Source organism: Panthera tigris, chromosome A3, assembly GCF_018350195.1.
Source record: "Panthera tigris isolate Pti1 chromosome A3, P.tigris_Pti1_mat1.1, whole genome shotgun sequence".
NCBI lineage: Eukaryota > Metazoa > Chordata > Mammalia > Carnivora > Felidae > Panthera > Panthera tigris.
In genome coordinates this window covers 138,141,290-138,145,835 of record NC_056662.1, presented here as the reverse complement: position 1 = coordinate 138,145,835, position 4,546 = coordinate 138,141,290, and the positions used below count along the sequence as shown (strand labels likewise).

General features: G+C 58.7%; 1 long non-coding RNA gene across 1 annotated transcript; it reads left to right on the top strand.

Annotated features, from left to right (window-relative positions):
- Positions 1-981: 981 nt before the first annotated feature.
- On the top strand, positions 982-1,890 carry LOC122237098. The gene is made up of 2 exons (XR_006215313.1): positions 982-1,376; positions 1,644-1,890. It is a non-coding gene; the product is annotated as an uncharacterized LOC122237098 (long non-coding RNA).
- Positions 1,891-4,546: the final 2,656 nt, after the last annotated feature.

The following is a 4,546-nucleotide window of genomic DNA, read 5'->3' as shown; positions in this document are numbered from 1 at the left end:
ACTGTGAGTGTTCGTTAGGTGTGGCCCGGGAAGTGCCGACTTTGGGCGTCGCACACAGAAGACGTCCACGGAAGGGGTCATGGATGGTCAGCGTGCGGAGACCGGGCTGCGGAGGCCGTTCTGGCAGCCGGTGTGGCCTTGGCCAGTTCAGGCCTTGGGCTCCTCCCCAAAGAGGGCGCTTCCTGTGGCCACAGGCCAGTCCCCGAGGGGACACAGCTGTGAGCTGTGGGCAGCCCACACTCCTCGCGGCTGGGCCATGAGAGTGTCGACACTGAAGGGCCGTCCGTCCTCTCTCTGGGGGTCTCATTCAGGATCGTAGTTTTGAGAGCCACTGACTGGAGAGCGACTCCAACCTGTGTATCTCAGCCCTGCCGTCCTCACGGAGCTCCAGATGCCCGCGGACCGCTGCTTCCCTGGCATCTCCACGTGATGCCGAGAGGCACCTCCAGCGGAGCAGCGGGCGACTGCTGTGCCCGCCAGCCCTCCTCTGGACGAGGCGAAGGGAGAAGGGGGCTGGATGGAGGAAGGGATTTCAGCAAAGCGGTCGAGAACACGGGTACACGGGCAGGGCCAGGGAGAGCATCACCAGGCACCTAAGGAACGGGAGCCACTTCCCTGTATTGGTTTCGAGAACGGGTGGAGTCACAGGGCAGACTTAGAGACGTCTCTGACACGGGGAGCTGGCGTCTGTAGTGACTGTGTGCCGTGAGCCCTGGATGGTGGTGTGGGTGCCACGGACGGACCCCCAGCGATGCCCTGTCATAGAGGGACCCCCAGCGATGTCCTGCCACGGAGGGACCCCCAGCGATGCCCTGTCATAGAGGGACCCCCCAGCGATGTCCTGCCACGGAGGGACCCCCGGCGATGCCCTGTCATAGAGGGACCCCCCCAGCGATGTCCTGCCACAGAGGGACCCCCGGTGATGCCCTGTCATAGAGGGATCCCCAGTAATGTCCTGCCACGGAGGGACCCCCAGTGATGCCCTGTCATAGAGGGACCCCCAGCGATGTCCTGCCATGGAGGGACCCCCAGCAATGCCCTGTCATAGAGGGACCTCCAGCGATGTCCTGCCATAGAGGGACCCCTGGTGATGCCCTGTCATAGAGGGACCCCCAGTGATGTCCTGCCACGGAGGGACCCCAGTGATGCCCTGTCATAGAGGGACCCCCAGTGATGTCCTACCACGGAGGGACCCCCGGTGATGCCCTGTCATAGAGGGACCCCCAGTGATGTCCTGCCACGGAGGGACCCCTAGCGATGCCCTGTCATCTCCAGAGCGAAGCCACCAGAAAGGAACGAGAGCTATTATTGCAAAGTCCTAATTAGAAACACAGGTGGATCTTGGGTGAATATTTCCCGTAATCGTACACACAGGTGTAAGTATCTCAGAATGTTCCCGGGAAGGGGGGGAAATCAGTGAATCAGCCCCAGCGCTGAGAGCCCGGTGTGCACGCCCCCCGTCTGTGCATGCCCTCCGTCTGCCATCCTGCTGGATGTGCTCTCCTTGGGTCACGTATGATCCCCTGATTTTCTCCTCACTCATGTGGAACACCCCGGTAGAAACTATCCCCATATCCAAATAAAAGCCTGTTCTGGATTATTCTCTGCAGCATGTGGACTTGGGACCATTATTTCTTTTCCAGCTTCCTGAGAAGAGAGTGTCACCATCAGAGCGAATCTGACAAATAAGCCAGAGGGCTGGAGGAGGACAAGTCCGCAGAGGGATTCGGGCATTCTGGCTGGCGCGTGGCGAGCACTGAACTCGGCTTGCGGACTGAACAGACCTCTCCCGGCCTGCGCGGCATGGTCAGCAAGGCATCTCTGCTTTTGGGAGTGTCTTTCCCAAACCATTTATTGGAAGACAAACAGCAAATAAATGGTCACAGTTCCCACTGGGACCCTCTCTGCACAGGAATAAGGAATCCCAGGGGGATAGCTTCTGTTTGCTGCCCCCGGAGCGTACGAGCAAGTCAAGGAATTAAAAACCACACGTGGGCTTTGCCAGCCGGCACCTGCCTTCCCTACTCGTGTGTCCTCGGGCTCCCTAATGTCCTCAGCAAGGGGTGCCCTGCCCTCTCTCCCTGACACGAAAATTGTGCGTACGTTGGTCAAAACAGGAGGCCTGTCTCTTAAGCTTCCGTGCCCACAATCGCAAATGATACAAGTGTTCATTTACTTATTTATACGACCCAGAAATAGCTAACGGAGTTTAAAAGTAAACAGCGTTTAAATGTGCCCCCCCGAGTCGACTGGTCGGGGGGGATTTATTACACGTTTAACATGTTCTTCCGTTGTTTATGTGAGACCACATTCCAAACAGAAAGAGCGAGTACGTTTTTACACACGGACGAGTGGAGCTTGCGGGCTTCCTACTGGGAAGAGGGCCACACGCAGGAAAGGCACTGGTGGGGGCGGGGCTGCTAGCAATGGTGGCCGGTTCCGGTCGTGGGCATGACAGTCGTGGGCCCCGACCCCCAGGGTCTTGCTACAAGTTTTCAGACTCTGGAAGGGGCCTGATTCCTGCATTTTCACGGCTCAGATGGCCCCTGGAGCACAGATGGACACTCTCGAAGGACTCTCACCTACACCAGCCCATCACCGGGAGCAATTTTGGTCCCTGCCCATTCGGAGGCCCTGCCTTTCCACAAAACCTTCTCTCCCTTGTTGCCGGTTGTGACGAGAGCCTTCGTATGAGCCTTAAGACCCGGGTTCAAAAATTAGCTCCGGGGCGCCCGGGGGGCTCAGTCGGTTAAGAGTCTGACCTCAGCTCAGGTCACAGTCTCACGGTTCAGGAGTCTGAGCCCCGGGTCGGGCTCTGTGCTGATGGCTCTGACGGATTCTGTGTCTCCCTCGCTCACTCTGCCCCTCCCTGCTCGTTCTCTCTCTCTCTCTCTCTCTCAAAACAAATAAAGAATAAACTTAAATAAACTTAAAAACCACATGACCTCACACCCACGGTAGTTACATCTGCCTGCTTGGATTACATGTCTCTTTTGGGAAGCCCCACTGTGTGCTAAGACTCATCGAGATCAAGAGTGCCAGCTGCCTCCACCGCGCTGGGGGCGTCGCACGAGCTCAGGGAACGTTTGCTGCTGCCGTGCCGCTGTCCCGTGGTCACTAGGGTCGCAAGGGTGCCCGAGAGGACGCTGCCGACACCGCCTCCCGTCGGGACCCAGGGCCGGTGCCCCCCCTCACGGCCTCCGCACCGCGCTCCGCTCCACGCTGTACGTGCAGGCAAGAACGGGCCCATTTTCACGTGAAAACGTGCCCAAAGTTCTGTCTTCACCGCCAGCCTAGGGGGCAGGTAGGGCTGTTTAACCCTGATAACAGTTATGAAAACGTTATTGCCCTGGTGACACAGACGGGGAATAAACGTGGAGACATCACAGGAGACATCACAGACGGCCTCCAGGCGAGAGACGTGCTGGGCCTCCCGGAACTCTGACATCAGGCCAGTGGCAACATGGCCCCAGATCCGAGCGCTGCTCCCGTCTGGACCAGAAGCGGGAGACCCACGACCTGACTTTACCGCAAGGGTCTTCCTTATGGCGCCCACCCCCTGACCGGACAGGATAGGTCCGAGGTCATTACGAGGCCTGCTGCTGACCACGGACGGGGACAGTCCCTCCCCCTGCCCCCCTGCCTTGTAAAGCGGGCTCCACAGACCCTTCACGCACACCTGTCCTTCTTCGTGGCACTTGCCACGCTGAGCGATTCAGCATCTACTGACTTTTTAGGTGCTTAATGCATGTTTATCTCAGGACATCGTAAACGTTTTCAAAGCAGAAGCCGTGCAGTCACGATCGTATGCCCACTCGGGAACATAGTAAGCACTCAATAAATAATTGTTGGATGAAGGAATGGATGAATGAAGGGGATTTAGTGAATGTGTGGACACCACACGTGCAGCTCCAAGGTCTCCCCAAACAGTGACAGGGAAGGATAGGACGATCGAAACTGCTCGACTGTGGCCTCACGTGCGGTTTCCAGACTCCGCCGTCAGGCCTTGAGTCACGGCTCCCTCCCCCGCTGGCTGTTCCCTGCCTCCGAGTCCCGCCCTCAGCCTGTGCTTGCGGCTTTGAGCGGAAACTCGGATCGTCAAGCCAGCCTTCGCGGCCTCGCCTGCCTGTCCCCCTGCTGGGGACACACGTCCTCCTGCTCCCCCCTCCCCGAGTGAACTCGTTACCTTAACCGCCACTGCCCCGTGTGACATTCTAGCTGCTCCCTGCTGACGCTCCAGGCCGCCTACCCCGCTTCCCCGTGTCCAGCGCACCGAGCGCTCCCCGAAACCCCGCGTCGGGCGCGACACACGGCGCTGCTCTGCGTCGACCGCCAGCAGGTGCCCACGCCACGACGGCCACGCTGCCCTCGGCTTGTTCCCCAAACGGCCCCGCACCGAAAACGGCACGCAGCACGTGTTAAGCACATTTGCTCGCGATAAACAAATTTACAGAATCTCCACAGCAAAACTTCCAACAACTTAAGGGCAGCGACTGTGTCCCGAGGTCTTTGTCAATAGTGAGAGAGCCAAACGCAGAGCGCAGGT